The sequence below is a fragment of the Ammospiza caudacuta genome, chromosome 10 (genome assembly GCF_027887145.1).
Source record: "Ammospiza caudacuta isolate bAmmCau1 chromosome 10, bAmmCau1.pri, whole genome shotgun sequence".
Classification (NCBI taxonomy): Eukaryota; Metazoa; Chordata; class Aves; order Passeriformes; family Passerellidae; genus Ammospiza; species Ammospiza caudacuta.
This window is the reverse complement of record NC_080602.1, coordinates 8128046-8154368: the sequence shown is the minus strand read 5'-3', so window position 1 is coordinate 8154368 and position 26323 is coordinate 8128046. Positions and strand designations below refer to the sequence as shown.

At 39.3% G+C, this 26323-nt stretch overlaps 1 protein-coding gene across 1 annotated transcript in view; it reads left to right on the top strand.

Moving 5' to 3' along the window:
- OTUD7A (OTU deubiquitinase 7A) overlaps positions 1-26323 on the top strand; it is a 99419-nt gene that overhangs the window by 30062 nt on the left and 43034 nt on the right. Inside the window, exons 2-5 of the mRNA XM_058811425.1 lie at positions 5259-5334; positions 10256-10373; positions 10932-11037; positions 25284-25416. The gene's annotated coding sequence lies outside the window, so the exon portion shown is untranslated. The remainder of the gene's footprint in view (positions 1-5258; positions 5335-10255; positions 10374-10931; positions 11038-25283; positions 25417-26323) is intronic.

Sequence of the window (26323 nt, the reverse complement as noted above, 5' to 3'; positions counted from 1 at the left end):
CAAGGTTATGTTTCTTGCAATTTGCATTAGGTGCTCCATAATGTCTTCCTTAAACCTTGTAAAAAAATCTAATTTGGTGAAAAAGTAAAAAAAAAAAAAAAATTATTTTCTATTTATTAGTTTCTCCTAGTAGTTTAAAAGATGAAAGAAGCAGAGATTGGGGGATTGTTTGGTTAATTGGTTGGTTGGTTGGTTTGATGGTGGATATTTTTTCATCTTTTTCAATGAGTTTGATACCTTCTACTGTGCAGTTACATGTTTGTGTGCTATACAGCAGAGCAGATCCAAGAAAATTCTTGGTAGGAAAATTTACAAAATGTACAGTGTGCTTGCTGGTAGGCTTTAGTAACAGATTACATTTGTCACTAAGCTTTACAGTACTTGCCATGTGTAAATATATTTTCTTTATGTATTCTGGTCTACTTGTTGTGTCTCAGATGAGAGAATTAATTAGATGGGGAATTCCAGGGCTGGATTATGTCAGTGGCAAGTAAATAGACTTCTCTTCAGTTGATGTTAAGTTCTTTTTAAGATTAGTATAATTAGTCTGATTTTACAGGTGTAGAAACTGATTTGGAAGAGCAGAGTTACCCACCGGGTTTGTGGGAGCCCTGTGAAGCACATCTGGGGCCGTGGGAAGGCGGATACAGCACTGAGTTGTTGCTGGAACTGCAGTCTGGGTGTCTGTCTGACATCTGACCCTAATTGAAGACATATAGGGAAACATCTCCCTTGCCATGGGCTGGACAGGACCAGAACCTTTGCAGATCAGGTCTGTGTGTGGCACTGTCTGCTGCACTTAACATCAGGCTGTTATTGAACAGTGTGGGATCCCCACTGTAAATTCATGGCCCCTTTACAGTGTTTAGATGTGCCTGAGATTTTTCTCTTTTCTCTCTTTCCACTTTCTGGACAAGTTTTGATGTTGTCCTCGACAGCTGGTAACACTGAGGAAAAGAGTGAGGAGAGGGATTTGAGGCAAGTGTTGTTCTGTGTCCCATTGAAATGCAAGTGCCTCTTAATGTGTCAGGATGTACAAGCAGGAGGAAAAGAATACAGAAATGTGTGAGCAGAGGTGAAGAACTGTCATACTGTACTGAATAGGCAGAGTAGGCTGATATCATTGCCACCATAGGAACAAAAAAACCCCGGAGAGATGCTGGGCTTGATTACATCAGTTCATAAAATGGGCTTTGCTTTCCTCTTTGCACTAGCAGCTTTGATGCAAACGCTGAGGTAATGCAAGAACTCTTAGTAGAAGTGCAAAACAACCATGTTGTAATTTTTTTAGCTTCAGAGAGGATTCTTTGTTATTGAGGGAATGGTGATTGTGCCACTCATTTTAGTAAGTACCTTTTATAACAGATGACATTCAGCTGGACTGGCAGAGACACATTTTCATCCTTTCATGCCATTTCTAAGAGTCCTGGTTGAAATGGAAAATTTTACTTCTTCATCTTCTTTTACACATACACAGTAACTTGAATAGAGAAGAATGGAAATCCTGCATCATTTTAATGCATTGAAATATGTAAATATACTTCCTTTTTTTTTGTTGTTGAACTTTCTGCTTGTTCTGCCAATAAATATGAGAATTTGAATAGGTCCTACTAAGAATGCTTATTGAAGCAGGGTTCCCAGCTTGCTGCAGAGGGGGACTTGGGCTCAGGTAGAACACCTAGACTGGCCAATATTGAAACAGCTGCCTTTGCAACTTGTTCCAGGAACATGAGTAAATAAGGTTCTGACCCTTACCTAGCTATTTGCAAAATGAGAGCTTAATTGTGTTTTGATGTAAGTTATTGATACACAGACACATAGATGTTGTAATGAACTTATCTTGGGGTTTAGGAAACATGTAGTTGTGTTGCAGAACTCTACTGTCTTTGTTAAATAGTAGCTATCAGTGTTAAATTGCTTATCCTGTACCTCACATCTGAATTTCATACTTTATACCAGCATGGTTTGAGAAATGGTTAGAATGTGGTTTTCACAGGGACTGAGAGGATGCGTACTGGGGAATGCCCTTAATAAAAGGGAACCATTAAGGGTGTTGTGAAAATAATATTGATTTAGCACATGAGAAATAACAGTAACTATTTTATTTAGCATACTAAAAAATGTGGAGTAGTAGGAGGGTAATTTTTGGAGCAAAACTTAGCATTGTGAAGTGAGGGCATCCTGGGTCATTTTGCCAATGAAACTCTATAACCATGTAAACATAAAGCATCAGCTTGAAACCCTTAATCTAAAATGTTGGGCATTTCTCCTTTAAAGTTCTGTCTTGCCTACTTTTGAAAAAGTAGAGTTAAGCAGTTTAAAATTTTGTTTCCTATGATATGCAATATGTAAGGACTTTCTGTTAATATCATACTAAAATCATTAGACAATTCTGTTGCTTACAAGAGAAAACAATTTTGTGATGTATTTCCCTCTCATATTAGGAAAAAAACCCACATCTGCCCATAAAATTTACAATTTTCCAAAGGATATAGGAAAATTATATTAAAAAAAAAAGGGGGGGAGGAGGGGTGTGAAGCAAGCATTCAAATTTCCATGGAAGCTCTGTGTTTATGTAAAGTACAGCAGCTGCACTGCAAATTCCCCTCTCTGGATGACCTCAGTTCTGAACAAGACAGACTGTTCTGGGTGCAGGTGTGATTACTGAATTATTTGTTCTGTTTTAGTGTCAGTCAGTTACAGAGAAGTATTATGGGAGTAAAGTGAATTGGTAGATTTGGTATTCCACAGTTCACTATGTGCCTTCCTGCTATTGCAGAAATAGTTTATTTTATTCTCTTGAATTGCATTAGTTAAATAGGACAGACAAGAGGAAGGGACTCCAGCAACAACCTCTGAATACATCAGGCAGACAGAAAGGCAGGACTGCACTGAAGATACTGCTCGATATAAAAGACAGTTTTGACAGCTGAATTGGGATATTTTTTTAAGAGGTTTTTTTATAGGTTGTTGGAATTGAAGATTTTAATTTGCTTCTCCATGCTTCTTGAGAAACAGAGCTGTGAGAAATGCTCACTCCTAACACATGCATCCAGTCAGCCTTGGTCTGAATGGGATTGCTCTTGTGAACCTGCCAGCAGTTTTCTAACCTACCTTAGGTCACATTGGTCTGTGCTGGGTGTCTGTACTTATTTATGTTCTGTGTGCCTTTTATCTCTTACTGGTTTATGCAATTTTATAGGAAAATCCTTTTCTTTCATCAGTGTTTGGTGCAGACTGCCAGAGAGCAGGACTAATGTACTGAAATGTGCCTGCTTTCCTCACACTTGTCTCCAGCCAGGCAGGTGCAGTCAGACTGGAACCTGAGTTCCTGAACACCTGATGTGCAGCATGTCAGCTTTTCAGGGTCTTGGAAGAATCAGCACAGATCTAGAACCCACAAAAGCAAGTCCTTACAGAAAGATTAGTGTAGTTTCCTCCAAATAATTAGCAAATCCAGGCTCTGCTTTGACAGCCATTCACTGTAAGAGCTATTCACTGTAAGATGTGTGACTTCAGCAGCCAAGGCAAACTTGCACTTGTAGGAGGTTTTCCCTTTTATTGCTGAAAGGGCAGTAAAAGGACATGGCACTTCATGTGAGTGGCAGTCCTGTATGGGTTAAGGAGTGATGGCAATGGTATCTTTATGCATCCACTATTCTGTTCCTTCTCTCTTCAAACATGCTCCTGACAGGACTGGCTTCGTGTGAGGCACAGAGCATTAGTACAGAAATGTGTGTGAGAATTTGGAAACATTTTTTTAAAAGGCAAGGGGATTAGGATTCCTATGCAAAAAACAATGTACTCATAAACACTTTTGTGTTGTGTTTAATAAGCTTACATTATGCTGTGTGCTTTAAGTAAAAAACAGATGGAACATGGAAGGACATTTGCTGAGACTGATTGTAAATACTGATCTTGTTTCTGATCCAATGCAGTTTCTATAAATGATCTAATTGAAGACATATAGGGGAACAGATCAGATGTCTCTGAGGATTAACAAGGGTTTTGGGTGAGTAGTGAATGATAAACAGGTCAAAGGAATGTGTAATCAGTGGAGTCACACTACAGCATGATTCTCCTGAGCATGACAATTGCATACCTTTCATTTAAACCATCTGAAGCAGATCTTCCTCATGAAATTGGTAATGTGCTCATGGTAGGACTTGGAAACACATCAACATTTCTGATGGTGGGAAGTGGAAGTAGTGGAAGAGGGATTTGGCAGGGTCAAGGGCAGTTTGAGCACCACCCACTGCTGTTGGTGTTGGGAGTAGTGAGACACTGTGGTGGTAAACAGCTGGGGTTTCTCTGAGTCATTAATTCTCCCTTCCCACCTCGTGGCTCTGTCTACCTGCGTGGGTGGCCAGGTGCGTTTCTAGGCAAGGAAGTAATTAAAATTGATGTCACATCTCACAGTCATGTTAGGGGGGAGAGGGGACACAATTGCATCTTTTTGTTACCTGTTTTGGAGCCTTTGTGCACTCACAAAGTGAGTGCTGTATGTGACCATCAGTAAAAAGGGCAGGGGACCAACAGCTTGTATCTTTAGTCTCACCTGTCTGATACGCCAGGCACTAGGCTGCACATCCCTGTTAAGGTGCAGGAAGGGTCTTGTTAGAAACACAGCTGTGAATATCTTCTTGTATTCATCTGCTTTCTGGGGGTGGATGGTGGTTTTAGGTCAATAGCAGTTGATCTGATCAAGGGTATAAAGGTTAGGGGTGATACAACTGGGGACATGTTAACTTCAGCAGGTAGCATGGCTTGTGCTTGGATTAATTCTGCCTCCTGCTGAGAAAAACTGGTGCAATAATAAAGTGTCTGGGCTGGGTGTCTTGGAGCTTGATAAAGGTCACAAGTCAGAGTTCATGGTGTGCTCACTGGCCTGCACTTACAACTTGTGTCTGTTGACATCAGGGCTGGACATTTTGCTTCAGAAAAGGCACCTCCATGTAGAAACTTAGGGCAAGGTTGCTACCTTAGCATGAGGCTACAGTAACCTGGAATAGTATTTTGTGTATGTGTTCTTTTGTTAGCTGGTGTAAGGTAGAGCAGAGAGTCATCCTGCTTCTTTTAACAATAAATTCTGACACACCTGAGCCAAGGGGGCCAGCTGGAAGAAGATACTGAAACCCCCCAGTAAGTGAGGTAGCATCATGTAGCATTCAAACAAGTTATATATAACTTGAGATAAATAAGAGTTGTTTCTTTATGATCTTTGAACTTGTTTGCATGTTTCTTATTTGTTCTTTCAGATAAAACAGTGAAGTCTTTAACTGCTCCAGAAGAAGAGGATCCGGAAGGAAAATGCCTCTGGCAAAGAAGTATCAGGTAACACTGGTAGTGGGGAAATTCTTAATTTTAAAAATATTTATCTGAATCAGTCTTGATGAATTGAGTTACACCTGAATTTGAAAGTTACATGTTCAGAGAAAAAAAATCTTGAGCTCTCAGTCACTGAGACCAGAAAAGTGCCTGCTTTTCGTTTTTATGTAAAGTGCTACTGCTTTTGATATGCAAATAGTGCACTATACTTTGTAACCTCAGTCTTCTAGAGAGCAAAAGGAAGGCCAGAGAAAAGTCTGTGTAGTGCAGGAATTCAAATGATATGGAGACAGGGTTCCTACTCCCTTTCACAATGCAGTCCTAAATTCCAGTAAAACACAAAGAGATCAAATCAGCTTGGACTCTGAGGGCAAGGATTGCCCTGTGTTGTAAGGGGCATTTGATAATTCCTGGGTGCCATGAGTATAAAAGGTAGCTGAGATGACTGAATGTTAAAGGAGCTGGAGCAAGCAGTAATAGAACTGAGTGGGCTGTAGCCAAGTGACAGCTCATCATATAATCATCATGTTTTCCACTTAGAGCATCTCTGAAAAACAAGAAAGATGGTTTAATTCTTTCTGCTTTTCCTCTAAAAAGAGATTTTGAATAATTGTTTTTTTGGAAAACCTTCATTGACTTCTGGGCTATAGGTACATATTTTGAGTGATAGAAGAGTTATTGCCTGTGGTTCAAAATATATTCTCACACTCATTAGATCATAGGAGAATTTCCCTTAGTCATTTTTCTTTTTCCTTAATTGCCTTCTCCTGCACAGAGGTCAGGTTGGGTCTGCTGGCATTTCATGGTGTAGAAGCAATCACTGAGGAAAGCAGGGATTTGTGCATGTTTTGGTGTCTTTGATGCACCATTCTTCCTCCTGCCCACGTCTCACCCCTGAGGAGCTGCCAGAAGAATCCTAGATGGGCACAGATGGATCAGCTGAGTGGCTTTGAGGGCAGCCCCGTGCCCTCCCCATGGCTCAGCTGTACCGTGGTGGGGAGCCAGGCCATTGTGCCCCCTTCTTCTCCCTCAATCCTCAGTCCCAAGAAGCTGATCAAGGAGAAACAATGGTTCTGTGATTATGTAAAGCAGTAGCAGGTTCCCAGTTTTTATAGGAAGCTCTCACTAACCTCTAAGTCAGTTTTTTTTTTTTTTTTTTTTTTTTTTTTTTTTTTTTTTTAACATTATCAGGAGAACGGCAACTGGAAAATGGCTTTATTAGGTGAAATAGGATTTAAAGGAAAATGGGTCTCACGAGATGAAGCTAAAATCAATAGGAGATTGTACTTTATGCTGTGAGTCTTTAAGACTACATATGTACTGTGTGGTCTAGTTTTGGGTTAGGAGCTTGTCAGGTTTTGTATTCAGAGGTGGCTTTGCAGTTAATAAAATATTATTCTTTTTAAAGTTAAATTGTATTTATTATTGGTAAAGGTGGAGCTGTCCCTATGAAGCTGATGAAGTGTTGCCCTTGAAGGGTGAAGCTGTGGCTGTGTTTTCCTGTGAAGTCATCAAACTGTGTGGTTGGTGCAGAGTGTAGGAGAGTAACTTTAATTCAACTTCTGTATTCTTTCAGAAGGGGTAGCTCTGTTAGCAGCAGTGCACTCCACTAAAGTTTGTGCAGCTCTCTAGCAATAGGTTTTCCTACTGCAGCCCACCACTGAAGTGTCTGTATGACTGGAACTTGCTTTGCTGTTGGCTTTCAGTTACTGTTGGGGGGGTTGCATGTGTATGAGGTTCAGAAATAGCTTTTTCTCTGAAATATAAAAGGGGGCAGATAAGTAACTAGAAATCATCAGAAATTAGGAATATACATGCCAAAAGTCATTAATGCTCTGCCACCTAGGAATGAATGAATGAAGGACATACATTCTTATTTAAGAATTCTGAGCTTTTAGTGGCTAGGGGAAAAGAAGAGCTACTTATTTAATAGTGTTTTAAAAAGATGAATATGTTTAATAAAGTGTAGGTGTTCACAGTATTGGGGAGGCAAACACAAGCTTTATGGTCTTGTATTTACTTCTCAGTCATGTTTACAGAGCACTCAGACAGTCAGCAGAGCAGGTGTCACCAGGTGGCCCAAAGCCAGTGGTGCAGAGAAGGAAGGAATCCACCTGTTCTGGCCTTCTGGGGTTCAGCATCACCTTTGAGTCAGTGCAGACTGCTTTTGCTGGGGAAGTGCTGTAAGGCAGATAGGTGGAGATTGGGGATAGCATCCACTGTTGGTTCAATTCAGATTGTACCTATCTTATTTCAGAAGATGAATGTACAATGTAGATAATTGATCAGCTTGAGAGCTGAGATGTGGTATCTTTCTAGCATGGGTCTGGAGAAGTGCCTTTGTATTTTGTGATAAAGAACTATGTGTAAGGTCTTGATTAAAAAGAGAGTTTTCCCTTGTGAAAAGGTCTCTAGCTTTTGACCAAACATTTGCTGTGTTTTCTGTGACTTCATGCTGTTACTACAGATGCTGACACATAACCAGACATCTGCTTCAAAGTGACATGTGCTAAAGGTACAGAAAGCTTCCCAGTATCTTGGTGATACTGCTTCTGTCACCAAACCCTTCATGAGTCATCAGAGATTGTCACATTTTGGTTCTGCCATAAACAAGACTCAGGTTGAATTTTGAAAGTATTAATAACCTTTATAGGAACTTACTGTAAATGTTTCATGTTCTTTCCAGAAAAATTTTCTTGTGGTTGTTTCAGTTTGACTCTAGTGCCATTTGTTTTTCTTTTGTTATGGATGAATCATCAAATAGCTGAATGTAGAATTGAATTTGACTGCAGTCAAATTCATTGCTTGTATTGGCAATTACAATTTCATTTAAATCTGTAGTTCACACTTGTAAGAAGCTGTGGCTTTTGCTCTAGCCTCTTCACTGAAAGACACATTTTGCATCTCCGTGCACATTATTTGTGCTGTCATAGGAATTAAACCCAATTAGGATGACACCAATATTCTTTCACTCATTTTCCTAACCTCTGTTTTATTACCCAGTGGATGCATTTAAACATCCAGGGATGGTGTTAACAGGAGGCAGAGAAACCACAAGGGACTTTTCTCTGCAGCCCCTTATGTATTAATTTTTTTCCTTCAGGTTTTTACTATCTAAAGAGATATTTGATCTGGCTATCTTTTAACTTCTGCTATTGCAACAGCTGTTTATATTGGGCCTTCAGAGAGACCAAGGGGCACTTTGATGGCCAGTGACACTCTGAGAAGTCCTTCCTTGTGTGCTCTTTCTAACTGAGTTGTGAGTGTGCAGCAGCTGGGCAGAATGAGAGGGCACCAGGACAGACAGGAGCATTACTGATGCACCACTTGCTCTCAGTGATTTGTGGCTGTGGCTGTAATGTGTGTGTGAAGGAAATGCTGCTGTTGCAAAGGGATCAGATGAACTCACAGATAATGAGCACCATTTTTCATTTATAATTGTGTGTACTTGTACAATCTGCTCATAACAATAAAAGCACTACAATGAAACTGAGGTGAAGTTTGGGTAACGTTTCAGTCTAGAAGCTTGAAGTAAATACTTTGGCAAGAATGAAAAAAGTATCTGGATTTTACATCTCTTTAAAATGTCTAAATTTGGCATTTTGGATTGTTTCCTATAATGCTGAGAATTAAAGATGTGTTATCTTTAGTAAAAAATGTTAGTAAAGTTTTAACAAATTTCTACCAGTAGAAATTTGTTAAAATGTACATGCAAGTTCCCAACAGCATGGAGTTGTATCTTCATTTTCTAAATCTTCAATATGTTGGTTTTGTGACCACCACCACGAGCTGGAAATACTCTGTATATGAATATGGAGACTATTTAACTCTTTCTGGTTAGGTAACCATGGTTGTTCTCCCTTTTCAGTGCAATTCCAAAGAACAGTGAACTTAATGCTCTAGGTGGCTGACATGAGTTCACCAGGTGAGCTCAGCTCAGCCTGGGGAGCAGGTAGTGTCTAAGGGCTTTTAAAATGTTCAGCAAAGGTGTGTTATGTTGAAATCAATTTGTGCAACTGCATATACTTGGAAAAAACACAGCTAAAAGAGTGGAAAAAGAAAACAGAAAAGAGTGGATTGGATTTTCTATTTAATAAAGGAGAAAGTGTAACTAGGAGGGATATAACTTGAAAGAATTGTGTGATGTCACAATTAATATTCTTAGTATTTAAAAATTATAAGAATGAAAGCTCCAAACACTTTAGATTATCTTTTAAGACTCTGATGAATGATGCATAGACTAATAGAGAAGCAATCAGTGTCAAAGAAAAAAAATGTTATTTGGTCACAGCATTGCTAAACAGACTGTAAAAGAAGAGTATGTGCAGGTCATTTTTGCTCTCTTAGCAGGTCAAGCAGATCAAAGCTATATAAACTAAAATATATCCAGTCACGATGCAAAACACTTGAGATAAAGCTCATTAAACCATGTAGGTCTATGCTTAATGGGTAATTTAATTAATATTGAGGATTCTTTTAGATCAGTCTACAGTGCTTGTTGGTCTTGGGGTTACTGTTTTTTAAAACTAATATTATTTTTCTTTTTAACAAAATTACTAGTTTTCAATCTGCAGCTAAATTTTTCATAAGTACAAACTGACTAAATGTATTGGATCTACTGGAGTATTTTACTCAGTTCTGCCACAGACAGAACTGGTCAAACTGGTGGAAAGCCAGCCCTCTAAACTGATTTTGAGGTGTGTTTTCTCTGTTTATCTAAGCTAAACAGGAAGGGGGCTGGATTCCTAAGAAGCTGCCAGCTGATGTAGATAGGACAGAATTATTTTTTTCCATAATAATGCTACAGAAAATTATTCCAGGGTCAGAGTGTGTAGTGGGTATGACAAATGGATGCAGAACAGCAAATTAGTGTCACTTTTGGAATAAAACAGTAAAACTTGTTCTGCTCTTCTCTCCATCCTCACAGGCACATGATACTGCAGAGATTCAAAATCAGAAGTAAATCAACTGGACAGTTGCCTCCTGCCTTCCTAAATAGGCAAACATATTAGCAACAGAAGAAGGGGCCTACCTACCTCATTCCTGTGAGTAGCTATAAACATCCCCTCCACCCCTCAAATCAGCATCTGCCAGGTAGTTGTTTTGGAAAGCTGAGCATAAGGATGTGGTGAAGAAAACAAAAATTTTAATTTGTTTTCTTATTGGCAACAATTAACTGTAGCCAACCAAAGAAACCAACTAAAATTATTATCATGCTACCAACATGCCTATTGCCTGTGACTACAAAGAGCTGATGGATGATGCATTGTTACTCATTAAATCAACCTTTTCCTGTGCTTCCTAGAGCTTGCATGCTGCATAAGTTCCTAAACCCATCCATATCATTGCCATGTTAAACTGATGCTGCCATTGATGTGTCACTGCAGAAGCTGTCTGGGGCTCAGTTCTTTGCTTTTGTATTTCTTAGCAGTTCATTCTGTAATAACATGGTGTAACCCATTGCGAGGCTTGAACAGAATATCCCCAGTGACCCCCTTGGTCAGGGCAGCGAGCAGAACAATGTTTGCTGAATTGCTGCTGTGTAGCTGATATTCATGCTCTGAACTGCCTTTTCCTTGCTGACTTCTCTGTCCTTTCTCCAGGGAGAAGGTGGGTTTGCTGCTGTGAATGCCTGCCTCGTTTGCTTCACCAAAATGAATTAGGGCATGCAGGAGAGAAGGGAGACTTTTGCAAGCAGAACCTATCATGGTGAGTCAGATTTTGTCCCTGCTTTTGCTGTAGAGCTTCTCACTGTCCCTACATTGCTTAAACCAAACTGTTTACACAGAATTCTCTCTCCCCTGGAAGTATGTTACACATAACACTTCCTTGGTAGCAGTGCTGGTGAGGTCCACAAAAGTGCTTCGGGGGACCTTCAGCAAATTAAAGCAGCAAATTGAATGGAGCTAAAAATAATTACTCTCTACCATGTATGCATGAAAAGTATGAGAAACTGGTCTGTAGCTTTGATTTGGAACCACAGCATCTGTCTTGAATATCATCCTAAAATTAAGTACATGCAAACTGTATTTTTAATTTTGAGTTGCTAAATACCCTCTAAAATACCTCGTACTAATACTCATAGAGATTAATTCTGCATGACTATAGATTAAGTTTTCTGTCATTGTACACTGTGATTATGAAGCAGTCCCAAGAGTGCAGTCCCAGTCCGTAGCACTGCAGCATGACATTGTATTTCCTCTGGTATCTTCATTTAATGGATTTGTTTCTAATTTTGAAGCTTAGCCTTAGGTTTGAAATTCACTGCAAAGAACTTTCTCAACAGCAACAGGGAGTAATGAAACATGGTTTGTTATAGAAGCATTGCTTTTCTCCCTCCTTCTCATGGTGATAATTCTGTCTCCTGTCTTGCCTTCTTTATTGCCTTCATTTTTCCAGGTTTTCCCAGCCTCCCACTTCTGTGTTATCTCAGTTTTCACATCATCTCAGTACCTTGTATGGATGTGTCAGGTCAAGCTTCTGGACAGAGGGTTCCCACATACTGCACTCAGACAGGCCTAAGCACCTGTGTGTCTACAAATGTGACAGTTTTGAGTTAATTCAGGATTAATTTAAACAAAACCAAATGCAATATCTTCTGAAAAATGTTTACTTTCAAGCAAACCTTCATACCAAATATGTGTAAACAGACTGGATCGTGCATGGATTAACAGAAAACCAAAGTTAGAGTTCACAAATCTTTCTTTCCTACTTTCAAGCATTAATTTGTCCAGTTCCTGTGTTGTTTTGGGGGCACATTTTTTTGTTGTTGTTATTTGGTTTTGGTTTTAGGGGGTTTTTTTGTGGGTTTGGTTTTTTGGGTTTTTTTGGGGGCTTTTTCTTATTGTTTTTTTTTTTTTTCTGACTGCCAGAGGTCTTTGCTTGAACATAGTTTCCATGTCTGTCTCTGCTTGAACACAGATTCTTTGTCTCTTCCTTTCAGAAGTGGGACTTGATGTTCCAAACTGTCTTAAGGCTCTTGAACTATTGCTGAGTTCATCAGTTCTCTCTATAGCTGATGCACAAATTTTTTCTAAGCTCCACCCTCCTCTGTGCATACTGGATTTTATTTAAGCTTTTGAGTATTAAGTATGGTATTAGTAAAACCTTTGGGATTCTTGCTGAGAATTGAACAAGTATCCATTTTGATCGTGGAGAAGCAGCAGTATCCATATTTTGAATACAGAATTTTTCCTTTGGAACCATTGTCACTTCAGAAGTCCTTGTGAGTTTGGACACTGCACTCAGCATCTGTGAGTCCCTGTCTGCTTGGGTGTCAGACTACTTTGATTTGTCCTTGCCAGATCACCAGCACTGAGCAGATTGCATTGCTCTGTTCTGCTGGGACAAAGTCAATCCATGTTAATGGCTTCTTTAATCTTTTAAAAGTGATTATTTTATTTGGGGCAGTGGTTCCAGCCAATTCCATTCTCTTGCTAGGGATAGTAGTCAAATAGAGATAAGCAGTGCCTGAATAAGACAAGTCAGACTGTAATGTTGCCTCATTTTGTGCCTAATTTATCTGAAAAAAAAATTCTGAACTTGGTTCTCAGAAGTCATTGCATGGCTTATGTGGTTTACCTTCTCCAACCTTGATTTCAGGTAATACTGGTTAGCCCTCTATATACCATTAAGTCTTATGTATCTCATCTAAACCAGATTTATTCAATGTATTTTGTTTGTGCATCTGAATTGTCTAATTCTACTGTATACTTCTGTTAGATTTTGGATTTTAAGGTCCAGAAGAGGGAAAAATTAGAGCAGACCAAGGAACCTGCAGCCTTGAAGAGGAGGAAATTCAATTATCTATTATTCCACCTTGCATAAGGTTTTTTTAACAGTCTAAGTCTCTTTTAAGCTACTGATTGTTTTTGTAAAAATAGATCCTTCTTGGATATTTCTTTTACCAACTTCACAGAACTTACTTCTCTAAACCCCTGATGCCCTCATTTAGATGGCTAAGTCTTCAAGTCACAGGTGCTGTTTGTTGCTGTCTTCAGCTGTGGGAGTCCTTCAGGTCCTACTGAGCTCAGTGTCTACTAGAGCAAGGTGGTGGTCTGTCTTGTAAATAAGCCCAAGTATCTCTCACCCTTCCTCTCTGAGCCTCCTGGGTGCTTCTCCTTTGCAAAGGAATTTCCAGGCTCTACTTTGATTTACACATCTGCATCAGGCAGCTGCTTTTTCCAGCAGGACTGGGGACAGCATCACCCAAAGCACAACCAACTCCTGCCTACGAGTTGTCAGCAAACTGCCTTCTTTGGGATATAGGCCATGTCCCACAACTCTCCTGTAGTGAGGAGGTGGTTATCACTTTAAATTTTCTGATGCAGTCACTATAACTTGTAGTCAGAGTGATAAGACATAAATGTTATTCCATTTTATTTAAGTTCCATCTTGGTGGGTGCTGTGGTAGTATTTTTACAGAAGTTGGCTTATTATAGAGCAGTGGCATTTGGTTTTGCAAGTAACTGGGACACATTACCTGTCACTACAGGCAGCTTACTCTTGAATTCATCATTTGGCAGTTACTGTTCATTTTAGGCTGATTTAAGATGATGTACCATTTGATTATAGTCTGAATTTCAATATTGAATTTGTCCTAGGAATCTTCATTAAGATACAATTAATAAAGATTAACTGCTGCATTAGGATACTTGGGCAGCTCTGCCTAATGTGGGTAGAAGTAGAACTGTGTTGTAATTACAGACAATGCTCTGTCATTTTGAGATTTAATTTCTAGTTGGATTGGTTATTTTAATAACTGTCTATAATCAGATGTTATATTACATAATAGCAACAATATTGTTATGGCATGAGGTACATACTGTGACTGAGTGCAAACATGGAGATGTAGAAAACATAAACATTCCAGTTAGTGCTCTTCTACATGCCTGTACAGCTTTCATTGCTTATTTTGTCAGTGTGACCTAAATTAAATTACTCAGTTCTCATGAAATCAAAATACTTTTGCTATATTTTAGAAGTAGAGTAAAATACTTCTAAGTCCTATTCCACAGTGAGAAGTTAGATTCATTCTCTTTTGCACAAACTGTTTAAATCCTGTTTTTTACCACTGAATCCATGTCTCTAAAGCACAAACTTCACAAAGCCTTTCAGGCCAGTGTATTTCTTCTCTTAGCCAGTACTGTCCAAGGTAGTTTCTCTTGGAATTTCAGGAAGTTTTTGTTTGTCTTGAAGATCTCTTTTTCACAGTAAACCTGTTTTTCCAAGGCAGGTAGTTCTAGACCTGGGTGAAAAGAATTAAATGTGTCCTTTAAAAAAATGTCCTCACTGGACAATCTAACAATTTAATTAAAAAATATGGACTGGTTCAGTTCAGAGCAAGATCCTGTCATTCTATAGAAATATATCTCAATCTAAGAATCATAATCCATGAAAATTACCAATATAGAGAGTAGAAAGATACAGTTTAAGTATTTGGTACTTTGATAGTGTTTATACATTCTTTTTATAGTTATTTGGCATGAAGTCCATGGGAATTTCTATTTCATTGGTTTTGCTGTTAATAATATGATGTGCATATTAGCACGGCGTCTGCAGACAAAAATAGAGACAGTGGCTGCATGATGAAAGCATGATCTTTGTCTCTCTTGAGGTATTACTAATTTTGAGAAGGTGATTAGAAACTCTTTAATTTCTCATGTGTTAAACCTTTATAATCAGAATGGTTCAAAATAAATATGCCCATTTATTCTAGATGCTGTATGTGTTCTGTAGTAGAGTTTAAGCATTGCACAACTAAATTATGGTCCAGCCTAAGTTCAGAGTCATTCAATCAGTAGATTTGTGTGTTTTTGAATTACCTCTCCTGCAAAGCCAGAAAGGATTTCAGTAAATTAGACAAAAGCTATCCATACCTGATCTCTCAGTGTTTTTTTAATGTATATAAGGGCAGAGAACACATGGCTGGGGAAGCTGGCACTGTTTGTAATGCTAAAAGAAGGAAGAGCCAGTTCATAGAGAAGACAGGGAATACCTTATTTCCAAGTCATCTCCTCTCACATTTCTTCTGAGCTACCTCTATATTATATGAAAAACTGACATCATTTGTTTCACAAGGATGTTTAGAATATTTGGAAACTTTACCCAGAGAGAATAAAATTTTGAGTAACTAAAATAAGTTACAGCATAAATTAGACCAGCAAGATTCTAAAAGCATCTCTTCTTGGAGCTGTCCTTCTTTACAGAGGACTAGAGGAGCCTTAACACTCTTATAAACTGAAACGACATTTGGCAAATAGTAAATTTCAAGGCTGAAAAGGGTCAAACAAACACTGTGGTGAAATTCCAGATTCTTATTTCCTGGTCACATTTTGCTAAATTTGAAACTGAGTCTATATCCTTTGCAAAATTTGTACTGCATGTAATTATATTCCAAATATTGTTTCACTGGAGGCTGAGATTTGACTGTTTAATTTGTGTTATTTATTATTGCTGTGTTACAAAAATGAATTGTGCACTGCTGGTATAATATACTACCAAATGTCTTATTAAATGGGCAGGGATTAAAAGGATGTCTTATTAAAATGTCTTGGTTGAAAAGTTCTGTGAGTAATTCGACAAATTTTTATGGTGAAGTATTTTATTTTGTGAGAGAATGATCTTTCCCTTTATGCAGAAATTAAGAGAGATTTACACTCTTTTCAGCAATTGTTAAGAGATTTTACTGCATTCAAGAAATAATTTTAATATTTTTTCATTAATTCTGAAAGCATCTGCTGGATTGCTTAATACTCTGATGAGACAATTAGATACAATTTTCATTCTTGTGACAATTAAAGCATCACTGAGAGGAGGTGCCCCCCAAGAGGAAGCCAATTGTCTCTTTTGGCGAAGTTTGGCCAGTGAAGGAGAAAAATGCCTGAAATTAGCATGGTACTTCTTTTTTACACTGTTTGACAGAAGTGCATGCACGTGTCTGGGCTAACTCTGGGATGTGCTGGTGGCTGCACAACTTTAGGGTATTAGAGGACAAAAATCCAAAGAAAATGATGCTTCTTTCTCTCTGCTGCTTTCAGAACAATTTCCTGCAAAGCTTATAGGATTTCCCAAATAAATTTTCTACACGTGGAGCTGGATTATTTATTCTGTGAATTCACAGATTTTAAGTGTGCCTTGAAGCAGGCTGATCCTTGTGTGTTAACCAAAAGTAGATAAAAGGGTCCAGATAAAACTGAAGAGATTGGCACTTACAGCAGTGAGATCTGCCTTCTATTTCTGAAAAATATTGGAGCTATTTATAAATTTGGAACATCACAGGACTGTATGTGTCTTATCATGCTTATGCTTGTTAGTTAAGCTTCTGATGTAGTATTGCAATTAATTTTATTCCTAGCTTTCACAATCACAAGACTATTTTTTTCTATTTTTAAGTCCTTCTGCAAGAATACTGGATATTTTATCTTCACTGGAGCACTGTGGCACATTGCAAATGATGTATAAAGCTTTAGTGTTTCTCTTTATTTCTCTTCAGAGTACATGGTACACATTGTGCTGTTTGACATCATAGCCAGCTTAGTAATGCCCAGAAGAAAGTTTCCAAGGCCTAGAAGGGAGAGCAAAAGTACTATAAAAGCTAAACTCATCTTTATGCCTCTACCTACAATGAACAGGGAGCTGAAAAAGTTTTCAGTGGGTTTTTTTTCAGGCTGTTTAAAATACAGATGCAGGAGAAGGAAAAAGACTGCAGTTCCTCCCTGCTCTTCCTTAGCATATCAGCACTCTTTAGAGCAACACATGCTGTCCATGCTGGCCATTTTTTCTGCTCAGCCAAGGCATGGTGAGTCTATTGACCTTTCAACAATCTTTCCATTGCAAACATTCCTTCACTGCAGCTGTTCCATGTTAGCAAGCCAAAGTGACATAGTTCCAGCAGTTCAGGTATTTTCTCAGCCAGGTTTCTCCAGTAAGAAACCTGATACACTACAGCTTCAGTCCTTACCTTTTTGTCTCCACATGGAAAAAAAGGCTCTTGCTGAAACCTTTGGTCCCATAGATGTGTGTGCCTTCATTTCAGTGTTTAACAGATGGATTAGTTCATGGAAAGAATTGGGAACAATGTGAGCAAATCTGTCCCTTGGTAAATTCTTGTAGTGGTTTGTAGAATGCCTGATAGGACAGGAAGATTTCCAAGGTCAGCTTTCAGGGGTGACACTGGCTGGAGTGACATTCTATTAAGTGTCTGACTTTCCAGAGGTAGAGTATTATGGGGACATTTACTGCTTATCTCTAAGTACCAATTGCATTATAATATGAATTTTCTGAATGTCTTTCTGTTTGAGAGCTTAAGTTCTATCATTTGAATTACAGAGAAGGTATAGAGCCAGATTTTCAACCTCCTACTGGAGATGGTTTGTATAACTTTGGGCCATTTGGCTGTGGCTTTACTTCAGGAGACTGACTAATTTAATCAAGCAGATGTGGATTTATATATGTGGAGTAGCTATTCAGTCACATAAACTGTGTAAAAATTAACAGGTCAGATTCAGGACTATTTGAAGTTGCCCAAGAAGTTCTTTGCAACTAAATTTCTTTTGGATGAAATCTATTTATGGAAGTGGTAATTGTTTTCTTCCTTTTCTTTAAAGTCTCCAATCTATAGAGATCATCATCACAGAAAATATTTTTGTTATACAGAAGAAAATAGTAGTTGGTGTGTAGTTTCTGAGTTGCATATATTACAATACACATAAGCAGATCTGTTTCTATATGAATTAACACACATATACTAGTGGCATGAGTTTAGTTCTGATCCAAGTTTAAATATTTGACTGTTAGATGGCAGTGACCTTCCTCTTTTCTGGACATACCACTTTTACTTTGAAACTAGTGCTTGAAAAAATCAAATTATTATCAACTGGGTAAAGTTCAGCTTGTACCATTTTACATTTCAAGTATCATGAACTCCCCACAGATAGTTTGCTTTTCAGTGTGTACTGACTGCAGCTCCAAGAAATGAGCTCATTCTGTCACGAAATGGAGGACACTGCTGGGTAATTCATTGCTTCAGCAAACGGAAAAGCAAGAGGTTTTTCCCAAACATTTGTACATAAGAGAAAAGCTGACTTAAGTGAGTCAATATTGTGTGTCTGCTGGTTTTGGCTGGGCTAGAGTTAATTTTTTTCACACTGTTGGGTATGGGGCTGTGTTTTGGATTCGTGCTGAACACAGGGTTGATGATATAGAGATGTTTTCGTCATTGCTGAGTGGAGCCTTTACTGCTTTTCCTGCTTCTAGGCTGGGGAGGGATCTGAGGGTGCACAGGAGGTTGTGAGGAGACACAGCCAGGACAGGTGACCCCCTCTCACCACAGGGATGTTTCAGACCCTGTGACAGAAGGGAAGAAGAAGGAAGAGGGGACATTTGGAGTGGCAGTGTTTGTTTCCCCCAGCCACCATTTTGTGTGCTGGGGCCCTGCTCTCCTGGGGATGGCTGAACACCTGCCCAGCCATGGGAAGCACTGAATTGATTCCTTGGTTTGCTTTGCTCTCCCTGCCAAACTATCTTCATCTCAACCCAGGAGTTTTCCAGCTTTTACCTTTACCAGTTCTCATGCTGGTCCTACTGGAGGGGGAGTGGCTGAGGAGCTGCTTGGGGCTGGGCTGCTGGCTGGGGTTAAAACATCACAGCAGTGCGCACTGCCTGCCTGCCTGCCTGGTTTAGTGCAAAGTGACTGACATAAAAAATAAAGCCATCATTTTTTCAAATGGCTTTCTGCAAAGCTAAGCAGGGGAAATGGGAGTTTTGCTTCTTACACTGTGGTTGGTCACTCCTTAAGCCACCAATTTGAAAAGTTCACATAGTTGGGTTTTTTGCAGGTGATGGAAGAACATGGTTTCAAGCCAACTCTTTTGGTTTTTGTTTTTTTTTTCTTGATTGGGTTTTTTGTTTTGGGGGCTGGAGGGGTTTGTTTTGTTTTGGGGGGCTTTGTTTTGCTTATTTGTTTTTGGCAGGGTTTGTTGTGGTTTTTTAAAATTCCTTTTGTGTGCTTTATAGTCTTGTCTGTCTGTTCAGCATGTGTCTTCCAAACACTACTGATCTGTTTTTGCGGGACCAACTCCCTGCATATAATTGTAATTTTCTCTCTTTTCCTCCCTCCCACACAGCTATTTCTGTTTCATATAAAACCTAAATGAACTTAAAGATCTTCATTGAAATCTTGTTCCTGTTCCACATGCACAACTTTTTATTCTGAACCAACAGTAACAGAATTCTCTCTCTCCTCCTTGAATTTCTGGCTAATAAGCAGCTCTGCCAGTCAGGCAGAGCCATTTTCTGCCATGAGTTTTTGAATAATTTCTAATAAACTGACAGTGGGTATTGTCCAAAGTGCTGAAACATTTGTTTCTAAAAATAATCAGTAACAACTCCCAATCAGCTCTGCTATGCATCTGGCTTCTGATCAGTAGCAAAGCAGGAGAGTTTGATCAATGTCTTTAAAATTAAAAAGAAAAAAAATTAAATGTATGAAAGAGAATAGTTTTTTTGATAGCTTAAAGGACTTTTAAAAATATATCTGTCAACTTTCCATGGCTTTTAAGACAAAGTTCAGGGGAAAATACAGGTATTTCTGAAATCCTTTCAGAATCCAATTTCAGATGTTTTAAAAAATATATCAATATTTTTCTCTGCAGCAGATTAAATTGAAAGATATTTATATGCTGAAGCTTGCAGTAAGCTTTACAAATATATCCTAATTCCTTAGAGTGAAGTTGTCATCACGTTTGCCAGCTAAGGCTCAAGGAGACTGAAAGTTTTTTGTATTTTCCTCTCTTTTTCCTGTCTGGGAGTTCATGATGAGCTGTTTGTTTCAGAAGAGATTGTTCTTCATTTAGTTTTACAGGTGTTCTTTTCATATGTGTATTTGGTACGTAAGTTGAAAAATGCAGCCACTGGTTTTTTGGGGTTTTTTTAGCTGTTGCCTGTAGACATTAATATTCAATGTAGTGAAGGGTTTTATTCCCCCACCCCTGGCTCTATTTTGCAATCAATAGCCTTTTCCATATGTGTTTTCCTGGCATTATGAATTTCCTAGTTGGTACAGTGCTATTTAATTCCATGTCCTGCTTTTCCATAGAATGCAATAATAGATGATGATGACAGTGGCAATTAGAACTAATGGGCTACTTCTTAGAGATGCTGAATATCCATCCTGTTGAACTTCGTCAGAAATTAGGCTATTTTAACATCAAACTTGGAATATCTGTTAGTTGCTGTTGCTTTCTTTTGTGTGTACAATTCTGGTGCGTGTTTCCTTATAACACTTCCCTTGTTTCATCAGCTTTTAGTTCTCCTTGTTTAGCCTGAGTATTTCCTTTTAATTATTATTTTTCATATTGCCTGAATTATAGGAAAAATCATAACTGTAGAGATAGTTACAGCTTATTTATGGCTAGCCGGAGAAAGCTAAGTCTGTGTAACCAAATTGATTTGACTAAATGAAAGGGATTTTTTTTTTTTTTACTGTTTAGGGCATTAATTTTTGATGAACAACCATTCTTAATACTAGGTCATTTTACATTCATTTCACCAAATGAGTTTCCTACTTCAGGACTTTTCAATTACTTATGTAGTCTAAGTGAAACACTCAGTTGCTATACTTATATTCTAAATCTTCAAAATGCTGTGAAATTAATCATTCTAGATGCTATGTCTTATATCTTTATTTTCTCATTTGTATCTCTATCTGTTTTAAAATCTTGGAGATTATATTAAATGATAGGGTTTTTTTAGGGTAAAAGGGAATTAAGTCTTCTATTCTTCTTAGTTTCATTATCTAAACTGAATGCAGTGACTGAGGAACATCCTGTTTCACAGAAACAAGGGTGGTAGTTTCAGTGTTGGGGGGAAATTCCCTAGTTCTGTTTTGCTGCATGGTGTGTGTGTTCTTCCCTGCTGGAGATGATTTAGCTCAGCACACACTGAGCTGATATTCCAGCTTCTGCTGAATTCCAGCACATTACACAAATGCCTGCTCATAGCTTGCTATTCTTTCTAACTTACGTGCACCTAAGGACTTACAAGGACTTGATTTTTGCACATAATCTGAATTTCAGAAGTTCAATCCTGCTGCTATTTTTTAGGGAACCTGTAAGAGAGAGAACTTTCTCATCAGTCTGTCACTAGTGGAAGCTGTGGGATTTACCGATTGAGAGGATCAGTATTTTTAAGAGGAATGTGAAAAAATCACCAGTATGTGTTTTGCCTTGATGTAAGGAACAATGTCATGTGCAGAGTAACAGACAGTCAAGCCTTGTGTTTAAAACAGCAGTTGAATTGTCTCCATAAAGGCAGGGATGTGCTCCAGACTCCATTTTTAAAGACTATACTGAACCCTTAATCGCTGACAGTGCACTTGACACACAATTAAGCATTTGAGCTTTTCTCTAATCTCTGTGTACAAGAAGATAAAGGATGCTTGGAGACTTGGATCAGTCAGACTATTTATACAGAGCTCATTTTGCTAACACTTTTGATGTCCTTTAAGCTTCTGCCTTCATATCCCTGTCAGCTCAATCCACTGCACACATTTTCTGAGTCAAACTGGCATAAGCTGGGAAGGGGAGAAATGTGTTCACATGCAAGAACACTGGTCACAGTAAGACTTTTCTAGCAGGAGGAGGAATCCTTTCCTTCATCAGTAACTTGTGACGGACTCTACATACTTAGGACATAGATAAAGCAATAAGTGTTCCTCATGCAGTGATTATGAAGAGATTTCAAGTGATGAAGGTTCAGAAAAAAAAAGAAACTGAATGTGTGCCAGCACTTCAGACTGTGTTCAAGAACTTATCTTTGAAAAGTTAGATCGTTGAGGTGCTGCCTTACTCTGGGGAATGATAACTCTCACAGATCTGCAAGAACATGAAACATTAGCTAGTCATGAATCTTCTGTAGCTGAGCTGTAGACAGATGCTGTGTGTCAAATTTTGTATCCTTCCCCCCCATAGTTTTCAACACGGACCTCTGCAGGACACAGATAGACACAGTTCCATGACTAGAATAGAATTATAATTTCTTTGGTACTTGTCCTTTGTCCTTAAGAAGACCAGTACCAATAGTGGCCATCTTTATCATGGAAGCCCCTTGGTGGTCTTGTTATTATTTCTTGAATGTTATTACTTCCCTCTTATTAGAGATAAATTTCCTTCATGTGTTGCTTGAGCTAAATTAAATAATTGCAAAGAACCAATGAGCAGTGGGCAAGGCCTTGTACTGAATGGAGAAGTTGCACTGAAGAAGCCAAGTCTTGCCAGAACCGAAGCACAAAGCTGATGCTACAGAAGGGGATGATTTATGTCTGGACTTACAGCTAGTTCAGTGTTCATGTATGTAACACAAATAATGGAAGCAAGCACACACTTGAGATGTGCTCATGCTTGGGGAGATGCTGATCCACATTTAACAGAGTATGGGCAGAGATTTTCAGCACTGTGCAGCTGATCCTAAGCTGCTGAGAAAATTGTAGGAAGTATCTGAATCCTGTGTCAGAAGTGGAAGATGGAACCCCTTTTGAGTTCAGAGCAAGCAGTGCATGAGAGTCTTGGGAGAGAATTGAGGTATTTCTAGAAACTGACTGGAGGAAGCTTCTTCAGCTCTTTGTTAGTGACTGCTTTGAAATGTCAGAAAAAAAGGGAGAAAATGAGATTTAATGTGGATATTCATTCTTAACAGAGAACATCTCTGATCTCTGGCCTCAGTTGACTCTGTCTCAGACTCTTACCTTCAAAACAACTGTTGGAGATGGAGTTGCTTGGTTCACAATACATATGTAGCATCTTCAGTCTGCGTTTCATTTTCTGTGCTAACTTCACACAGAAGCTGTTGCAGGGACCATGCAAAGGTAAAAAGATAAATTCAAAATCTGTACTCAGAATGATGAAAGAATTGCAATTCAAATTCCATCCTGAACCTTTTCATATCTCATGATAATTTTATTCTGAGCTTTTATATCTACATGTAGTTTGTCGCAGACCAAGTTGGGGTCATATAGGGAGAATTTTTTGGTTTCTTGGCCCACTTTACAGGGGAATACAGCAGAGTAAGCAGTACTTAGGGTTCATCTTAAACTGCTGAAGCTCCAATGCACGTGTGAGAAAGGCTGAAAAGGGTTTTGAGTATGTATGCTATGCCCTTGTGTCCTGATCATTACAGTATCCAGGGTAATATTTTAGATAACTTACAACTGCAAGCTAAATGAAATAATTTTTATTTTATTTTAAATGGTAAATTGTGATATAATAAAAAAAAAAAAATTACTGCAAGCACATAAGTTGAGTCCTCTTTGAACGGAAGTAGTCTGAGCGCTGGAAAGTGTTTATTACCCTGTGCAGCAGATGTTTTGAACAAAGCTATAAAAATGTTTTGATCATTGTTTGTTAATATGTGTTGAAAAAAAGGAATTGACTTTGCTTGTTTATTTCCAGGGCAATGATAAAAATTATAAACCCCTTAGCAGAAGCATCATCATTCAGTTTTGAGGGCTGGATATCAGAGTTTTTAGTTATTTCCTGAAGCTAAGGGGAGTTTCTTAGTGTGGATATTTCAGTTTGTGAATATTGTATAGCTGGAAATGTGGAGGCATATTCACACTTGATGATTATTTCTATCCGCTGCAGTCCAAGTACCCTTGAAAGTGTTAAGAGTTATTTAAAGTTGCTTCTATAAGTTGAGGGTTTTACAGTTATTTTTAAGTTCCCTGAGGGTGATAAAGAGTGGGTCACAGGCGAATGTGGTTTGACTGCATTTCCTTTGCAATGTATGGAATTAAGCTTTTTATGATGTTACAAACTTTGAAATAATGTGCTTCAGTGTGAGGGTATCTGTGGTGTGCTACATCCATAAGTGATTTCCAAAAAAGAATTGAAGATAATACTTTGGTCATATTTATGGTTCTTGCATGAAAATATGCCATAGTGAAGGAAAAAAAAAAAAGGTAGGACTCTTATTAACTCCTGTATGTTAGTTCACATGCACCTGAGTTAAGAGCTGGGTAAGTTAATACTTGCTAATTGAGGTACTTAACTCATGTTACGGCTGAGCTGTCACACAGACATTTGGGAGTTTTTGCATAGGAACTGTTATCTACTGAGATTTGGTTACTTGTGTATATATTTTAGGAGATAGCAAGAAATAATGTTATGTTCTGTTTTCTCAAAAACTCAAAACTCATAACATTGTGGACCTAGTTATAGTTTTGCCTGTTTTAAAAGCATTATCAGAAAGAATGTTTTCCATCATAAAAAGATTTGGGCTGTTAAATCCTGATTTTAGTGGGGTTGAGCCCAGTTACAACTCTATGAGTTTTGTGAATGGATTAAAAAAACAGAAACAATAAAACTGATTGTAAATGCCTTTTAGAATAATAAGGTGAAGCTTATAGTAATTGGATTCTTCATTTGCAAGCCAAAGGATTTATTCTTGGGAGATGGGAGTAGATTATATGGAAAGGGAACTGCTGTATCTTTTAAAAATAAATAGACCCTATGAAATGGTATTCCTTCTTTCTTCATGTGCTCGTCTCTATATTTTCATCAAAAAGAGTGGCTATCCTGCTTGAGTCTTCTGGATATCTCTTCATTAGTTCATTGCTTCAGATTTTGGAAGCTTAAGAGAAGAAAACTTTCAAAGCTGTATTTGATGAGTCTTAGGACAAAGAAGTCTTAAAAGAAATTCCAAGTGCAAGTTGCCATTTTCATGTAGGAGAGCCGTAAGGGTATTTTTGTACATTCATAATTCTTTTTTTATGAATTGTCTGGGTTGTGCCCAAGAATTTTGCATTCTTAATGCAAATTACTGTATGTGGTAATTTATCTGTATTAAGAGAAATATCCATTAGGCTTCTAAGGTCAAAGGTAAAGACTATTTTGGCAGTTATTATTATTCAAATAGCAGAAGTGTAATGATTAATATACTACTGTTCTTTTTTCTTCCAGATTTCTCAGGGGACAAAATTTTGCTTATTCATACCTTTTACTGTGGCAAAAATGGATTCTTTTCCTCACCAAAACCCAGCAGCATAACACCCATCCAACACCTGCCTCAAGGAACTCTTATTTAAAGTCCATTGTAAGTCAAATTAACCGCTTGCTTAATGGTAGCTTTAATCAGCTGTGTGTGTCTATTTACAGCTCGGGACCCAGGAGCGCTAATTTGGGCAGGGCAGCTTTGCTGCAGCCGCTCGTGGTTCTTGAGCGGCACCAGAGCAGAGAGGGAGCGCCGGCAGGGCTTGGGCTGAGCCCGCGGCTCCGGTGTGACCCCGCTGTCCCCTCAGGGCAGGGCTTGGGCCGAGCCCGCGGCTCCGGTGTCACCCGGCTGCCCCCTCAGGGCAGGGCTTGGGCCGAGTCCGCGGCTCCGGTGTGACCAGGCTGTCCCCTCCGGGCAGGGCTTGGGCCGAGCCCGCGGCTCCGGTGTGACCCGGCTGTCCCCTCAGGGCCGGGCTTGGGCCGAGCCCGCGGCTCTGGTGTCACCCGGTTGTCCCCTCAGGGCAGGGCTTGGGCTGAGCCCGCGGCTCCGGTGTGACCCGGCTGTCCCCTCAGGGCTTGGGCTGAGCCCGCGGCTCCGGTGTCACCCGGCTGTCCCCTCAGGGCAGGGCTTGGGTTGAGCCCGCGGCTCCGGTGTGACCCGGCTGTCCCCTCAGGGCAGGGCTTGGGCCGAGCCCGCCGCCCCGGTGTTACCCGGCTGTCCCCTCAGGAACGGGCTCCGCGCAGCGGGGTCAGGCCCCGGTGGCAGCGGCTGATCGGGACGCTGATCTGCCGTGCAAATGAAGGCTCAGCCTCCTGTTGCTATGACGATTGATTTCAGACGTCGCAGTGGAAAAACGGGGGGGGGGAAAGAGCTCAAAAAGCAGAACTGCGAGGGGTTCAGCTGGTGGTGGTGGCTGTGGAGCTGAAGGCTGCTCGCGGTGCCCTCAGGCCCGAGTGGGTCACTCCTCATGCAAGGCCAGTTTGGAAAAAAGTAATGAAACTCCACGTTA